Source organism: Peromyscus leucopus, chromosome 16_21 (genome assembly GCF_004664715.2).
Source record: "Peromyscus leucopus breed LL Stock chromosome 16_21, UCI_PerLeu_2.1, whole genome shotgun sequence".
In the NCBI taxonomy this organism is placed as follows: Eukaryota; Metazoa; Chordata; class Mammalia; order Rodentia; family Cricetidae; genus Peromyscus; species Peromyscus leucopus.
The window spans coordinates 18810809-18828705 of record NC_051084.1 but is presented as its reverse complement, the minus strand read 5'-3'; the positions used below and the strand labels follow the sequence as shown (position 1 = coordinate 18828705).

The 17897-nt window shown below is 45.7% G+C and overlaps 1 protein-coding gene across 12 annotated transcripts in view; it reads right to left on the bottom strand.

Annotated features, from left to right (window-relative positions):
* Nucleotides 1–11953, bottom strand: part of Pcbp3 (poly(rC) binding protein 3) — a 207491-nt gene extending 195538 nt beyond the window's left edge. For 6 of the 12 annotated variants that reach the window (XM_028874290.2, XM_028874289.2, XM_028874293.2 and 3 more), the window contains exon 1: nucleotides 11759–11946. The gene's annotated coding sequence lies outside the window, so the exon portion shown is untranslated. Of the gene's footprint in view, nucleotides 1–11758 lie in introns of all 12 variants that reach the window. The other 6 variants (XM_028874296.2, XM_028874297.1, XM_028874299.2 and 3 more) reach the window with 4 other exon arrangements.
* Nucleotides 11954–17897: the final 5944 nt, after the last annotated feature.

Genomic DNA, 17897 nt, shown 5'->3' with positions numbered 1-17897 from the left:
CTGCATCTGGAAAATAAAAAAAGATTAAAGTGGATATGGAGAACCTCATATACTGCTGAGGGGAATGTAAAATGGTGTAGCATTTAAAAAAAAAAAAAAAAAAAACACTTTACAACTCATCAAAAAACTAAACAATAAGCTGACTCAGCAACTCTACTCCCAGGTATAAACCCAAAAAACTAAGAAAAAAACTTTTACATGAATAGTCATAATACATGGCTCAGAACAGAAAAAAAAGAAAAAGAAAAATTCAAATGTCCACCAAGTGGTAACTGGACACATAAAATGCCTAAACTATAAAAAAGGAATGAAACACGAAAACACGGAAGAAGCTTAAAAATCCTACACTAAATAAAACAGGCACAGAAGGCCACATGTCATACGATTCCATTCGGACAAAATGTCTCCAACAGTCACATCCTTAGAGACATAAACTAAAAGGTGCCAACGACAGGAGAGAAAAAAACAAAAAGATACTATTAACGCAATGAGGGGCTGTTGTTGTTGTTGGAGACAGGCTTTCTCTGTGTAGCCCTGGCTGTCCTGTACACCAAGCTGACCTCAAACTCAGAGATCCACTAGCCTCTGCTTCCTGAGTGCTAGAATTAAAGGTGTGTGCCACCACACTCGGTTTTCTTAAAGATGATGAAAAGATTCCAGAATTGTGGGATGGTGGTGGCTGAATACACTGTAAATATGCCAAAACTACAGAATTGTAAAAGTTAAAAGGAAGAATTCTGTTATACCTAAAATGTTTGATCATTTGGAAAAAGGTGAAATAAAAATATTTTTAGGAGAAAACAAATCTCAAGTCTCTAACAGCAGCTGACCTGAACTGAGAACATATGTATCGGTCTCTTTCAGCACAAAGGAAACAGTCCCAGAAGGAGGTGAGACATGCCAAAGAACAATGAGGAGCAGAGAATAAGCAAAGATGAATAAAAGGTTTAAAAAGAGGTAAAGGGTATTACATTATCCGGATAGTCTATAACACACTATTTAATCATGATAACTACTAAAAGAAAGAAAAATAGAACAGACTTTCCAGTATATGGGAGAGGGTGGGGAAAACTAAATGATGTTTTTCAAAATCACAATATCAATTCTAAATGGGAGGAAAATCAACACCGAAATGTTAGACAAGATAAATACACAGGACTGTGGATTCAAATTCAAATATTTCAGTAATTACATTTAAGGTACATAAATTGAATGTTCCAAGAAAAAGATAAAAATTGTCAAATTAGATGAAAAAAAAAAAAAATCTAGCAAACTCCTTCCTTCCAAGAGAGATATTTAAAGTCTCAGAGCATCAACAAAGATGTTTTGTAGATATGAGACGAGACCAAAATGACCAAGTCTGGCTACATGAACATAAAGCACACCCTCCATAAAGGCAAACACTGGACCACAGATGAGCAAGACAGTAAAAGCAGATCATCAAGAAGACCAAGTGTGCTAAGTGTGCTGACAATTTCAGCACCTGGGAGGTAGAGCAGAAGGGTCAGGATGGGTTAAGGCCAGCCTGGACTTCATAAGACTCCATCTCAAACGTAAACGGACAAACCAATTTTAAATTTGCATGCTCCTAATAATATGGCCTCAAATATATATAAGTAACAACTCTACATAGAGAAATAAGGCCATCCATAATGATAATGAAATCATCTTGGTAACAGATACAACAACCAGACTTAAACTAATAAGAAAACAGCTATGATGAATATGTTTACAACTTAGCTAAACAGAATGTGTAGCACTTTGAACTTAATTTTTTCAAATACACAGAATGTCTTTCAAAAAGCATATCAGAAAATTTCAAAGGATTAAACTCATAGAAAGTAAGGGGGTTTTGTTTTTTGTTTTTTGAGGTTTTGGTTTTTGTTCATTTGTTTGGTTTTGGTTTTTCGAGACAGTTTCTCTGTGTATTCCTTGTTGTCCTAGAACTCACTATGTAGACCAGGCTGGCCTTGAACTCAGAGATCCACCTGCCTCTGCCTCCTAAGTGCTGGGATTAAGGGCATGCACCACCACTGCCTGGCTAAAAGTAAGACCTTTGAACAATGTAACTATGGTGGAAAACAATAAGAAAATATACACGTGTCTAGAATGTCTCAATAGTTTTTTGAATTACCTATTAGTCAAAGGAAAAATCATAGTGAAGATTATAAAATATATGAAAACAAATCAAACTCTGTAAGATACAGTGGAAGTATTATCTACTAGGAAATATATCACCTTAATCACATAACTAGAAAAAAACTATGGATTAATTAAGCGTACATCTCAGATTAGAAAAGGAACAGCTACAAGAAAGAAAAACTGGAATCTAGTTTCACTCACAGCTTGGATGCACAAATCTCACAAAGAAAATTTGAGTCATCAGAATCTAACCATACATCCTAAGAACAAGATGGCATAACAGTTATGCTTCTACAGTGGTAAGATTATTCAGATTTTTTTATTTTGCTTTTGATGCTGTTCTTTATTTTGAACATTTTCTAAACAAACATACTTTAAGATTATGAAACTATTTTTAGTAGTTAATATTCTGCTGATCTCCCTCTTTATGAGGTCAACTAGTCAATAAACCGGAAGAAGAACAAAGGTAGCTCAGAACAGCCATTTTGTCTGAGTAATGCAAGCCCACAAAACCTTCTGTGACTTCAGTGTCTCTATTCAAATGGCTGAAAACAACTGACAGCTAGGAATATAAAAAGATTTACAAAGACAAGGAAGTGATGAAAATGGTATGCTTTCCCTCAAATATTAAGGGAGTGTCTCATATACACACATCTATAAATAGAATCTATATTGTACTTTCATGAATAATTTAAAAGCACTTTGCAAACAGGGTTAAGAAAACAGGAACCTAAATGCTCAAAAAATCAATACTTCTGTCCTATTCCAACCTGGTGAGTTGTAGAAACAGACATTTTTTGGAAATGTTGTAAGCTAGATAGTAAGGTATCAAAAAGTTTAAAAACATTTACAAGGTTTGACCTTCTGAAAGTTATCCTTCAGAAGTATTCATCAATACATGAAAATTTTGTATAGAATATTTACCAAAGCTTAAATACTACATAAAGTAAATTTTCAGTCATAAGAAAGTAGTTCAATAAACTGGGATATCTACTAGAATAGCATGTAGCCATCTATAACCATATTTCAAAAGATTATCTATAAAAAGGGTGGAAGTTCTTATGATTTAGAAGCAAATTTATTTACTCATTTGTTTGTTTGGTGTGGGAACATGAACACATGATCTCATGAATGCTAAACATACATTCTACCACTAAGACACAATCGCAGTCCTAGAGGAAAAAAATTATTCATGGACTATGTTATGGAATGAATCACAACTTTAAGATATGTCTGGCATATCATACACCACACATACACACACACACACACACACACACACACACACAGAGAGAGAGAGAGAGAGAGAGAGAGAGAGAGAGAGAGAGCCAAAGGTGTTGGATATCTTTTGATAATTATCTCTAGTTTTCTTCTTGCTTCAATTTTTCTGTGCAAAGCATTTGTATTAGTTTATAGGTAGGAAACTGTTTTTTAAATTTAATATAAACTACCTCCAATAGATTGACTCTTTAGCAATCCAAATGTATTTATAGTGAGGCTAACTGGTGGGGTCAGCAGACTTCTGCAAGTTAGTTCTCTATGGCTGTACAGGCTATGACAAATTTAGACGCTCAAACATTATGCCCTATAATCTCACAATCTTTGTGCGTCAAGAACCTAAGCAGGCTTACCTGAGCAACCCTCATGCTTAGGGACTCACAAGGCCACAGTCAAGGTGCTGGTCAGGCTGCTCTCTCAGCTGAGCAGGTAACTGGTATTTGTGCTGGCGTGGGGAGTCTGTTTAAGCAATTAACAGATTTGTTTCCCTGAACTAAGACTAAGTTTTCCCTGCTTCTGACTATTTGTTCTGAGTCCACCCTCACCTCCAGGAGGCTCTAACGCATTTCTAGCATTCCTACCTCCTTCATCAAGTCAAAAAGGGAACTGATAAATCAAATCCCCAACAAATGGTCTTCCATGACAACACGGAAGGGATACCCTGTCACCTTGGCCATATTCTGTGGCCTAGAAAAAGGGACAGGAACCACATTCACCTAAAAGGAGTTTGTTTTTTCTTTTGGAGGTGAGTGGCCCTCCTTAACTACATCCAGCTTCTTGCAAAAAGCCTGGGCAAAAGAGGGAAGTGTGTGCTGGGATCTGAAGCTCTCTGATCAACTGACCACGAAGAAAAGTGTCCCAAAGCTGTGTGCACAGCAAAGGCAGGGCAGTACTGTAAGAGGAAAAGCAAGAGCTCACTAAGAGTCAGAGTAAACACAGAACTGTAACAGGAGCGCAAAAGGTGTACTCACCTTGAAGGAAGGTTAAGATACAGATACAGGGAAAGAGAAAGGGACACTTTCCTCTAAAGAAATGCAGTATGCCCAGGACAAGTTTTACAAAGGGAAAGAACGGTATTCCCTGAAGATCCAAATGTAAATGTTTAGTCCCCAGGGTGATGGTACCAGGAGGTGCTGTGGTGGTTGAGCCCACATAGTGCATTGTGACCAGGGTCTCTGATTCTCAGCTGGAAGACATGAGCACTAACTTGATGTGGCAAGTGCTAACACCATGATATACTTACCACAGGTCCAAATCCAAGAGACCACCTCTTCTTGGGATTAAACATCCAAAACTGTGAACCAAAATAAACCTCTCTTTACTGCATAAGGAGTTCATCACGCTGGGCATATCTCTTGATGCAAAGCTGACTAATCCACATGGTTCTTCACAAAAACCACAAACCACAGAGGAGGTCTAACTTCACATTCTAATTGGTCTCTTATAACCAACAAACCTGAGATGCCTATGGGCAAGACCTGGAGGGCAACACATTAAGGGTTTGGATGCCCTCTACAATACCAACATCCTTGAGTCTTTTCAGTACAGTGAACATTACTAATGTTTACCAGGGTTCAGCTTTCCTATACTTGTGAGACATGAAAAATTCCACTCACTGGCCCATTAGATGTGAGCAGATATACTAGCAGCCCTTCCCATTGACCATCCAAAGCCTCCAGGTTCTACATGGAATAGACCCAGAGCCGCTGAGAAATTTTGACACAGGTGTGCTGCTGAAAACTTATCCAGCATTTTGGATGCTAAGGCAGAGAGATTTTGAGTTTAAGTCCAATCTCGACTACATAGCAAGACATGCAAAAAAGGTAATTCTACCAACTTCCAGAGAACAAAGTATATTCCCTTTCAAAAACTGTTCCAGGGAGGGTGAAGCACCAGCCTGAACTAAATCTGAAAACAGGCAATGAAGAAGAAGCTCATCACTGGCCAGTATTCCCTTATGAATATGTACGATGATCCTAAATGAAATATTAGTATAATTCCAATAATATAGTTTAATGTAATATATCAGGACAAAGAAAGTATATCCCAGGAAATTGATGATAGTTTAAAATTTAAAGATGTAAACTTTTATTTCAATGTAAGTGCAAAGAAGGAAAACCACAAAATTTTCTAAATAAGTATATTTAAAACATTTAATAAAAATCAAAATGTATTTCTAGTCTTTCTGACACAGGGTCTCACTATGTAGTCCAGGCTGGCCTCAAACTCAAAATCCTCCTGTCTCAGTCTCCTGAGTGCTAAGATTACAGGTATCTATCATCATGCCCAACTGACTTTTTTTAAAAAGCTTTCATTAACCTATTAGTAAATAAGACAATCTACAACCTGATAAAAGGAATCTACTAAAATACAAAAGCAAAGTTCACAATTAAAGCTCTAACAGAATTATTCCTAAAGTGAAAAGCAATACAAGGATAATCTTACCCAATTTCTAGGAACTTCACCTAGTATTTCATATGAAGTAAATAAAAAAAAATATTTAAGAATTATAAAGATAGAATTTATCATTATGCAGAAACATACCACAAAAAAAGGCCAGGCATAGTGGTTCATGCCTTTAATCCCAGCGCTCCAGAGGGAGAGGCAGGTGAATCTCTGAATTAAGGCGAACCTGGTCTACAGAGCAAGTTCCAGGACAGCCAGGGCTACACAGAGAAACCCTATCTCAAAAAACAAAAACAAAAGAAAAATGAAACAGAAAATTCACCCACACCATGTGAGAAATCCAGTGTTTCAAAAGTAGCACTGTAGATCACTGGGAATGGGTGCTAATAAATGGTAATGGAACAATTAGTTAGGCACTTGAAAAAATTCCAAAAGCAAATCTCTACCTCAGAATCCATACAAAAATGAATTCCAAGTAAAATATAAGGGCCAAATATTTGAATTTTTTTTAAAAGACTGTCTTATGGCCTTAAAGTTACACAGATTTCTCAAATAAGACCCAATAACCTAATAATAAAGAAAGACTGATGAACTTGACCACATTAGAATTAAATATCTATTCATCAAAGCAATATTTTTTTAAGAAGGAGGAATAGGACAAAAGAAGAATCAGAAATGTTATAAAGAACTTCGAAAAAGGTACATCCAGGATATAAACCAGACATAAATAGATGAACAACATAAGATTACAACTTATACGAAAGAAAATCCAAGTAGTCAAAAGTGGGAGATGGGGTAGCAAAAATCCTCAGCCTCACCAGTAATCAAGAAAATGCACATTAGAACAGTGAGAGAGTCCTAACCACCTTATTGGCAACAAAATATCTAAAGGGTAAAGAATTCCTGATGTTTTTGGAAAGTAATTGACAAAAACAAGGAGGCTGTGGTTCACACTCTCAGCAGTATTCACAGGGTACACACTCCCTTGGGTGCCTAGCACAGTGCAAAGGTAAGCCAGTGGAACATGGCCACCAGCAGAAGCAGAGGCTGAGCAAGCTGCTAGAGGGAGACAGGAAGTGGAATTGGGATCAGATCAGACTGTATCAGATACCCATGTTGTCTGGAAATACATCAAAATCCTGTATTTTTTCCTGTATTTACCTGGGGCAAACTCACAAACAGTAGGGATCACCTCATCTTCTAAGGCCAATCTGACTAGGTAACTACCACCTGAAACTTCCTAGCTAAGAAGACATAAAGCCAAGTCCCAAGCTGCATCAGTTTCCTAATTTGGCTACCAAGGATTCCCACAAACATATGAGCTTAAAACACTGCCCTTTGCTACCCAACAGTTCGAGGACATCAGACAGATATGAGTCCCACTGAACTAAAATCAAGGACTGAGCTCCTTTCTGAGACCCTTCCTTTGCCTTTTTCAGAGGCTGCTACATCCCTTGGCATGTCCTGTTTTTGTCTTCAAAGCTAGAGATGGCATCTAAAACCCTCACCTCACATCACTCTAACACTGACTCTTCTGTCTCCCTCTCCCAACTTTAAGGATGCTTGTGATCATTGTGAGCCTGCCCAGACAACCCAGGATCACCTCCCTATTTGAACACCAATTGATGAGCAACCTTTTTCTATCTGCTACCTAATTCCCCTGCCAAGCAACATAACATATCACAGGCTCTGGGGAAGAGGGCATATTGTCAGGAAGCCATCATTCTACTCACCACACAACCCCTCTCCAACTCACCCCCCATATCCCAACGGAGTCCCAACTACTTGGTAATACCCATACATGAAACCTACCGCTTTCATATCAACATCCTATTTTCCAGTTACACTAACTTTCTCATCTATTTCTAATCAACTTATTTCATCTGTGCCCAGACATTTACAACGTATCCTTTAGGGCTTAGCCCAAAGGCTGCTTCTTCTATGAAGCTTTCTGATACTCTCAGTTTATCATCCCTCAGCACACTCAGCAGGCTGTGCATCCCAGCCGCATCACAGGGTAGCCACTTGCAACCATCTGTTTACATGCTCTTCCTCAGTACAAATGGTGAGCCTTTCTAGGACAAGAACTCTGTTACACACACACACACACACACACACACACACACACACACACACACGAGCTCCCAGATCACAACATCACAACACAAGATTCAGCAAGAAAGAGTCCTTGTTTTAAGTATCTCAGAATACTCCTGAAACCTGGATGAAAAAAGAGGAAGCATCCCTTGAAGTTCCCTCCACAAAAGAAATGCCATGAGAAACTTAGGCCAGACAACTAGTTCAAGTAATTATTCCAAAAAACAAAGCTATCCGCTCAGCTTGATGTACAACACACTGCCATGTGAAAGAATTTATACAAGTAACACATATCATTTTGTATTGCTAAGCTATGAAACAATTCTAAAGTAACCAACAAAATTACCCACAAGAGAAATAAAGACTTTATCTGAAATGATTTACATTCCTCAGAATTATACACATAAAAGTAGACATTGCTCCAACACGAAATGAATGCCTGACAATCACCAAAACTCACATTCTCAGCCTCTCTCCAGGGAAGGCTGAGAAGTGTGAGGGTGTTACAAGAGGCACTGTTTAGGGACAAGCTGCCCTGTAAACAGATACCTGCACATACTGCAATCAAGGGTTCTTTTTGTTTGATGGTAGTTTTTAAGAAAACAGACACTTGTTTAATTTCTGTGTTCATTACTTGATGTCCATATCCAGAAAACTCCCCACCTGGGGAGAAAAAGAAAAATAACTATCTTTTCAAAGGGGAGATATGATTTGTTTTAAAAGCATCTCTCATTCAAGTTCAACAAAGATAGCCTGCCCATTTTTAATAATATGAATTCTGAAATGATTTTTAATATAACTCCAAAAACCCACTCTCATTGAAATGAAAGTTTGAAGGAAAACTGGGGAGGTGAGGGGAGAATACTGATTCAGTACCATGGACAGTGAATCCACAACTTGCCAGTGGGAGTCCTTGCTGTAAAGGCTTAGAGACGCCCCAAAATCTACATTTCAGCAAATGCTTAGGAGGAGGCAAATTCAATGTGTGAGCAGGTATTTTTATTATATTCCAAAGCACCATACTCCTTCACCAAGTGGGTACACAATATACGTCTATACTAAACCTGCTCCAGTTATCTCCTTTACAATAAAGCTCTGGAGGTTTCTGTTCAAACAGAAATGACTTTGCCCCAACACATTAGAAAGTTCCAGAACTCAATGAAACTTATACAGAATCCAACCTCAACTGTATGAACTGTTTCAAGGACCTGATGGGACTTTTACTATTTACACATGCAGCATGTTGTCTGGTATCCAACAAGGCTGAAAGGACAGCCTCGTCAAAACAGCTAACAAGGCCTGGCATGGTGATACATGCCTAATCTCATCATTTGGAAGGCTGAGGTAGGAAGACCTCAAGTTCCAGGCATGTCTAACCTGTATCCCAGTGGCCACATGAGGCCAAGAATAGCCATAAATGAGGCTATTGTAAGCTTAAAAATATTATAATATTGTCAGCAATTACTTTGTAACTCAGTTGTGAGGTTATTGAGTGTGTAAACTTTGCAGATGATAACACTGTCTCACAATGACATGCTTGGAACTTGGGATACAGAACAAGATTCTGACTCAAAAATGACAAAATGTAATCATGCCTCATATGTTTTATGTTGCATGCTTTTTTCTTATAAAAAGTTGTGAAAATGTATCATAATCCTGTGTGAACGTTCTTTTACCTACAAATGAGCATTACCGGGGCAACACCAGCTCTGAATTTCATTCAGAATTTCAGAATGTCCAATCTTTTCACTTATAAAGACCCTATTTCTAACAAACTTATTTTACTGTTTTCTGTGCACACATGCCCACGCATGTGCACACATACATGCCACAGTGCTCCTGCAGTGGTCAGAGGACAACTTTCAGGAATCGGTTTGCTCCTTCCACCATGGGTTCCAGGGACTGAACTCAGATCATCCGACTTGCAAGGCACAAGCTAAGCCATCCCACCATCCTGGAAACATATTTTCAAAGCTCTATGATATTAAGCTTTAACTATGTGCATGAAGTTATATAAACTCAAAAGCATGTGCACCGAGTGTGCGCTGTATTAACCACAGCACAAGTGAAAGCATCATGGTTGAAAAAGGAAGCCCTCAGCTGAACAACATCTGAACTCGTAGCTAGAAGACCCAGCTCGCTGGAGGACCTCATGTCTCAAGACACCATGTCAAGCTCCTCTAGGCCCTCTGATGCTCCAGCCATTTCCAGGGAGCACTAATCTGTACACGCTCCACTCAGGAAGAAAATGGGCATATCGGATGTTAGATAATGAACTGTCCTTGATGTGAGGCCTGAGAGTCAGTTCTCGGTATAGACACACCCTGCAGTGTCTACAGTCTGGCACCTAAATCACAATTAAGTCCAAAGAAGAGAAATGGGGCACAAGTTTGCCTCACAAGTTTCGGGAGGGCTGTGTCAGAGAAAAGTGTGTGTGCTAGCTATTCAATCTGGCCTCCAAAGGTCTTTCTCCAAGGCCCTGGCACCCAGGATTCCTTTTGGTGCAGCACCCACTAAAATCCTCCTCAATAGTGCCATTGGCTCACATAAAGCTAACAAGACTTGAAAGTCCATGGTGCCGTAAAGAAAAGTATAAGGAAAATAACCAATCCTGGGACCCAACTTCCATTAACCGACAAATTTCCCACACAAACAACATAGTGCAGAGTAAGGAGGGAAACCAGACAACTAAACCCTTTCATTAAACAAAACTCTTAGGGGAGCAATAAGAAACAGGTCTAAGAGCACCTCTTTCCCAAAAAAAGAAAATGCAGTGATCACAAAGAGGAACCAGCATCAGTCAGTTCTACCTGTCCTGGCTCTCATGGATGGCGCAGGAGAGCCGAGAGAAAAAAAAAAAAATAGAGACAGGAGACCGCAGTGGAGGGGAGAGAAGAGGCCGCGCCCCGGCCTCGCCCCACATCCATCCTCTGAGTTTCCTTTTTTTTTTTTACCCCTGTTCATCTCAATCACAAGACATCCGTCCAAGCTTTGCAAGTCTCAGTGAGATCACAGCCATTGTACGCTGACCCAAAAGCCTGCTGAGTTATGTGCCCACTGACAACTTCTGAATTTGGGGAGGGAGTGGAGAGGCCTGGGTTCTCCTGAGTGGCTCCCCAACATGGGCAAGGGCCAGTTACCATCAGACTTTCACAAGGACCCTGGGCCTTGCCTGAACCCTCAGGCACGACCACGCAGGGCCAGAAATGGAGCCCCTCGCTGGAAACTTCTGACTAGGACCCTGCTCTGGCCCAGGCTCCACGCCCAAGGGCCACCAAGAACCACTCTACTGGGAAGCCTGCCCCTCAACCCGCCCCCTCTCTCTCAGTCTGGGAACCCCATCCCCTTGCTCAGCCTGGTACCCCCGCCTCAAGCCTGGGATCTCCTGCCTTAAGCCTGGAACCTCGCACTCAGCCCTGGAGCCTGAGCCTTCAGCCCCGGAGATCCCTGCCCTCAGTCCTGGAACCCCTTGCCCTCAGTCCTGAGATCCCCACCCTTAGCCTCGGACTTCCATCCTGGGACCCTCGCCCTCAGCCTGGTACCCCTATCCTGGGACCTCTGCCCTCAGCCTGGGACCCTCGCCTCAACCTGGGGTCCCGGCCCTAGTCCTGAGATCGCCAACTTCAACCCACCCACCCCCAGGACCCCCAACACGCCAGCTCGGATGAAGTTTTCTGACGGCGAACTTCCAGTCCTCCGGCCTTTCGCGGGGTCTCCGAGGCTGGCCTGGGACGCGGCGTGCGGGCTAACCCCCCGCGCTGGACACCCCCACCACCACCACCACCGCCGCCACCGCCGCCGCCGCCGCGACTTCAACCGGCCGCCACTCACTCACCTGCCCTGCCACGGACAGCGAGGCCGCGGGCCAGGCGGAGCCGGTGCTGCCGATCGGGTGGGGCAGAGGAGGCAGAGTCGGCGCGACGCGAAGCCCGAGGCGACCGAGCGGCGGCCGCGGCGTCTCCTGGCTCAGGCGACGGTAAGCAGCGCCTCGAGCTCTGGCCCGAGCACTGCGCGCGGCGAGGACCCGCCCCCTCCGCGCAGCCAACCACTCCCGCGCAGCCCGCCGGCTCTGGCCCCGCCCCCGCCCGAGGGCAGGGCCTGAGAAAGCGGGCGCCGGGATCCTATCGAACTGCGGGACGGTGACCAGCACGGCCAATCCGAGCGCGGGAAGCTCTCCGGCTAGAAGCCGTTTAGCGTCGAAGGGCGGTTAGGGTGGGGCGGGGCCCCCACTCGGGGGCTGGAAAGGGGCGGGGCCGCTGGGAAGGCTAGTCAACTGGTTGGGGGCGGGGGCAGGGCAGGGGCGGGGCCTGGGGCGGGGCCTCCGGAAGGCTAGAGGGAAGGGAGTGGAGACGCAGACGTGAGATGGCTGCGCGCGGCCTGCCCCTCGCCTGCGCTCGCCTGCGCTCGCCTGCAGGTGCCCGCGCGGGGGACTGCGGACACCCAGTCTCGCGCTCTGGTATCCTGGGGCGGTCGGTTGGACCCGCGGTCCTTTAGCGACCATGCGGGCCTGATCTGTTGACCAGCAGCCCTTCGTGGGTTGCCCCTCTTCACGGGAGTCTTGGCTAGCCTACGCAACCCAGACTGCAGAACTTGCGTCCAGGTTCTCTCATGTGCTGGGCCTGCACATCTATGGCTGAAGGCAGACGGAAGAACTGGCGGTGGCGGCTGTTGGAAAACATATCACTTTGTTTATTATATTATTATTATTATCATCATCATCTTTTGTGCACCTCTCTCGGGGAGATGCCTCGCTCTGTTTTGTTTCTACCAACTATCGTTTTCATCAGACTAAACTATCTTTCATCTGATTGTACTCTCATCAGCTTACACTTGAAATTCCTTTCTGCACAACATGACGCGAAGGCACCAAGCCATAGTGTCATCCCAGCACTGGTACAAGCTGGGAGTACTGGCACCCTGCCTTGCACCAGTGCCTAGATGCCCAGGCTTCCTAAGGCCTTTCTCCAGCAGCCTGGACCAGCCAGAGAAAGGCCTCTTCGGACTCAGGGACCAAGCTTTGCCTTTCACAGATGGGGAGAGGGATCCTCAGTTTTCCCACCAGACATGCAAGAAGCATCCCTGGGAAACAGGGTTACTTCTTTGTTGTCAGATGAACAGGTGGGTGAGAAGAGAAGTGGGTGAGGGTGAGATTCTCACTGAAATGACAAAAACTCTCATTTAAGCCCTGAGGCCTCAAACCTACCAACGATTCACTGTGGTGGCAATAATGATATATTATACATGCAAAAGAGTCTACACAGAGCTGTCAACCCTCCACCTGTTAACAATTATGACCTCTTTTGTAGAGTCGGGAAGACCTTGTAGGTCTGGAGCCTGTCACGGTAACCATGTGGCCCTTGGGAATGTCCAGAGTCATACAGGGATGATGTCCTGGAATCCACTCTGAGGAAAAAGTTCTGGACCCCACATCAGACATGCACAGTGGTCCATTGGGGGGTAGGTGGGACACAAAGGCGTGCATGCTTATTTGTCTTCAAATATCACCTGTGAGATTCAATGACAACCTTTTAAAAGAAAGGGCCTGGGTGTGGGCAAGAGGAGGCTGTGCAGAGTCCTACCCAGAGGCTAAGTCCAGCTGCAGCAAACCATGAATCTATACAAAGAAGGGATTCTGGGAAGGACTATGGATGGGCTCCCACCTGGGGAAGCGAGCAGGCATGTGGACAGCAATATTGTGTATTACTGTACATTAACCCTGGGCTTGGGAGAGGGAAGCGTGCTCTGTGGTGGAGAAGAGGTCAGAGGTTTGGAGGAGAGTACCTCGGGCAGCATGCTGGGAATCACGGAGATGAGGATCTCCCTGGAGGATGAACACAGCGGAGTGAGACCAGCCCTCCCACAAGAAGCCAGACCTGATCAGGGACTTAGACCAAGGTCCAAAGTGTCCACAGGACCAGCGTGCTCCGGCCATTAGCCTCCTAGGCTCTGCGTAGAGGCTCCAGAGGCTGGAACTGAAACGAGCTCTGCCAAAGTACCCCCCCTTCTCCAGATTACAGGTTGCCAGCCTCCTACTCCGCTCTCCAGGAGCCGGGGGGCAGGGGGGGGCACTCAGCTGCCTACATCTCCTCCTGGAAGACACACTTAGTCATTAGGAGAGTAATGATAGTGTTTTCAAGGCAGCATGTTGGACCCTAACAACTTTCAATTATTTCCAGTTCCTGCCAACCCTGGGAAGAGAAAAAGCAGTTCATCTCAGGGCCCCACCCTTGACACGAAAGACAATCGAACAGGCCTCTCCGTCCCATATCCCAGCAGATCTTTGAGAGCCCCGGGGCAGGCAGCCCCGCCCCGGGCTGCAGCAGCTGCTGACCCATCATCGCCCCTCCCTCCACACATCCTTGCATCCCTCCAAACGCATGCTTCCTGTCTTCCATTAGCACCGCCAGTGCGCTGTCAGCGTGGTCCTTCCCGGGAGAAGTGCACCCAGGGGCTTGCATTTATAAATAACTCCATGGTGTCTTGTTGGGGTGTGGAGAGTGGGGAGCGAAGGAACCTTGTAATTATCCTCTGCTTGCTGTGATGTCAGACCAAGCCCTAGGAAGTCTCTGAGCACTTGGCCCTCCAGATTGTTGCACACATCCCTGCCACCAGAGAGCTGGGAGGCCGCAGTTTCCAGAGGCTGGGACATCTGGAGGGGTGGGGGTGGAGGCCCCCTTTAGCGCCACATTAGATGGCTCAAAGTGCCGGGAAAATAGTTACACACAGAAAGCAGTCACGATGGTAATTAATGTCAAATGCTCTGCGAGGCGCAGGCCTCCCCCTCCCCCCCCCTCCACCCTGGTGGAACGCAGCCCAAGCCCACACCAGCTCTACAGCTGCAGCCCCTCCCCTTCGGGTAGGCAGAGAGCAGAGGGACAGAGAGCATGGGGCAGGACCCCGAGTGGCCTCTGTTGACCGTCAGCCGGACTCCACTTCCTTGCTGAGCCTTCCTGGAGCTAGGACCCACCTGCCCATCAGAACGGCCCTTTGCACGAGGTGGAGAACGGGAGTATACACTCTACCTAGTGGAAAACCAGAGAAGCTCTGCATCTAAAGCCCCTCTTGCTGCGGGCCACATCGCTAGCTGTTTCTGCTGCTAACTCCTTCCCTGCACCAGGACAGCTGCTGTGCTCTCTCAGAAAACGCTGCCTGAGCTGAGCAGGCTGCTCTAGGGAACTCTGGGAGCCAGGGTGGTGTAGGGGAAAATCAAAAGGCAAGAAGCCAGTGCTTCATTGGATACCCTGTTAGGAAACTGCAATCATCATCATCAACATCGTCCTCACCATCATCTTCATCACCATCATGACTGGCAGACAGCAGAATCCTAACGTAATGAATACACTTCACCTAACTTACCTGGTTGGTCTTGAATCTGATTGTTACTGGATGGGGCAATTAAAGGGTTGCTAACTTGCCTCACTGCCCCGTGTAAGAGGCAACAGCCACACGCAGCAACCATATGCTGCCCCACTTGACAGAATCCTGTCCTTTGTGACTGGGGTTGGAGTGCTGCAGAGACCCGCAGAGCTATGGGCAGCCTCACCGAGGGACCCCCAGCTGGGGCGGCAGAGCTGTGGAGGGCAGCATGAATTGGAACCACATTCACCCGGAAGGCCTCCAGGGAAAAGACAGAGGGTCTCCAGCTGTCACATCCACAGTCTTCCTTTGCAGCTGGTGTAACTTGCGTCTCCAGCCTCCCTGGCCCCTAGACATTTCCCAGAATCATGTTCTGTAGGAGTTCGTGGTTTCTGCATCCTGAGAAGGCTATGGTTCACCTTTCACCTAGGCACACCTTCCCCTAGAGCTGCGGCCCTGGTCCTAAAAGACCTGGGTGAGCACAAGGACCAGAGACCAGGGCTGATCTGCCGCCTGCCGATAGCTGTGCAGTGGGAAATGTCAGCATTGATGGATGTTTCTTCTACAGACAAGGAAAGAATCTCAGGGTCAGTAACTTGGGTTCAGACAAGCAGGAAACCCTAAAAGGAGGGGGGGGAAAGTGGACACGTGCAGGAGGACCATATGTACCAGCCCATTGGTGGCTGTTGTAGGGCTTCCAATATCTGATTGCGGAAAAGGACCTGAGTCCCACCACCCACTGTCCCCAGGAGACCAGAGCGCTTGCTGTCTTCCGGCTCTCGGCACTCATATCAAAAGGCAAGTGAGTCAGCTGCCTGCCTTGGAGTGGTTGGTACCTCTGAAACCAAGACTTCTTAGACCCTGGAGTCTGCATCACTGCTGGAGAGAGAAGGGAAAAGAGGGGAGGGAGAGAGGAGGGGAGAGGGGAGAGGGAGAGGGAGAGAGAGAAAGAGAGAGAGAGAGAGAGAGAGAGAGAGAGAGAGAGAGAGAGAGAGAGAGAGAGACTAGCCACTTCCATGTCCTAGGAGCCCTGGACCCTCCTTACTTGCAGTCAAGCGGCTCCAGCTTCACCATTTTTATAAGCAAGGTTTCTAATGTGTTTGTGTAAACAAAAGAAAAGCTGCGTCTTCGCTCACGTCACATGGCAACAGAGCACTGGGGTCAGCGGGGCTTTATTTCCGGAAGACTTTCATCGCAATGGCGGCCAAACACCCCTCCCCTTCTCTGTGCCTCTACTGGCGCCATTAAGACTAAAATTAGAACCACTCTTCGTTTTAGTCATGAGCCCCGTGGCACCCACCATCCTCCCGCCAAACCTCCACTAGGTAATTAGGAAGATACTAGAAGGGAGAGGCAAGGCTTTCAGACTCCAGATCCTGAGCAGAGGCCCAGCAGACCGCTGAGGGCAAGCACCCTGACCTTGGTTTACCTGCATACCATTAAGGTCGAAAATGGACTTTCACTTTCATTTTGCCGCTTTTTAAAATTAGGGCCACCTCAAGCTTCCATTGACGTGATCATCTCTAATATCCACAGAGGATTTTAAGCGGTGGTACTATTTAGACAATTCCTGTAATAGAAGCTGGGAGGGAAGGGGTCCAACCTCACCAAGACTTCACCAGTTTTCTCAGTAGAGTAAATAAATGTATGTGCATTCTACTTCCCTGTAATCAAAGATCTCCGGGAAATGTCTTAAGGTGAAAATTCAACAATATGAATGATGGAAAATATACCATTAAAGGGTAAAAGCTAAAAGCAGGAAGAATGCTCCACTTGGGAAGGAACACACACTGGGAGCCTAGGGGCCTTCCCTTTCTCACAAAAGACTCTTTGAGTCCTTTCTCTTCCCATCACAACTCCCTCCACAGTGATCCTGGATCTATCAAGTCCATGTCTTTATGATCCTGGCCTAGCCAATAGCAACTTGTTTGAAACCCATCAACAAGGCTAGGCAACAAAGCAGATCATCCCGAGGTCTACAGAATCTCGTCCTGGTTCCCTTCCTGGATAGACACCCCTAGGTTCCCTCACTGCCTCTCCAGGTCAGACTTTGAAGAGCACACATGTGACAAGGGTAAGCTCCCTCCTCCATATCCGAAATGGAAGCCATGTGACACCACCACCCCACCCACCCTTGCCCAACCCCGGTCCCTCACGCAGGGAGTGTCCCTGTTCATTACCCTTGTACTACACCAACAAAGACCTGGGCAGCACTACACCATAAGGACCCTGTCTTACAGCCTCTCTTGTCCACTCTGCCGCTGGCCCCTGATCAGCTCCTAAAGGGATGAGTAGCAAAGGAAGAGGCATCTTCTCCAGCTTCGCATTCCCAGGTCTCAGTACCAACAACTGTTAAGAACCTGGGACGCAGAGGCTTTCCTCACTGAGGATGAGTTCCTGGAGGCAAGCCCCACCAGGTGCTGGTGCTGACCACACACACACACACACACACACACACACACACACACACAGCCCAGGCCAGTCTGTATCCTCAGCAACTTCTACTCCTCTGAAATTCCAACCCCTCTGCCTCAGCTGACAGGTCCCAGAAAAAGCCGCCGCGGCACTAGCTACTCTGCGGTTAAGATAGAGAAGGGAGACCTGCCACTCCCCAGTGC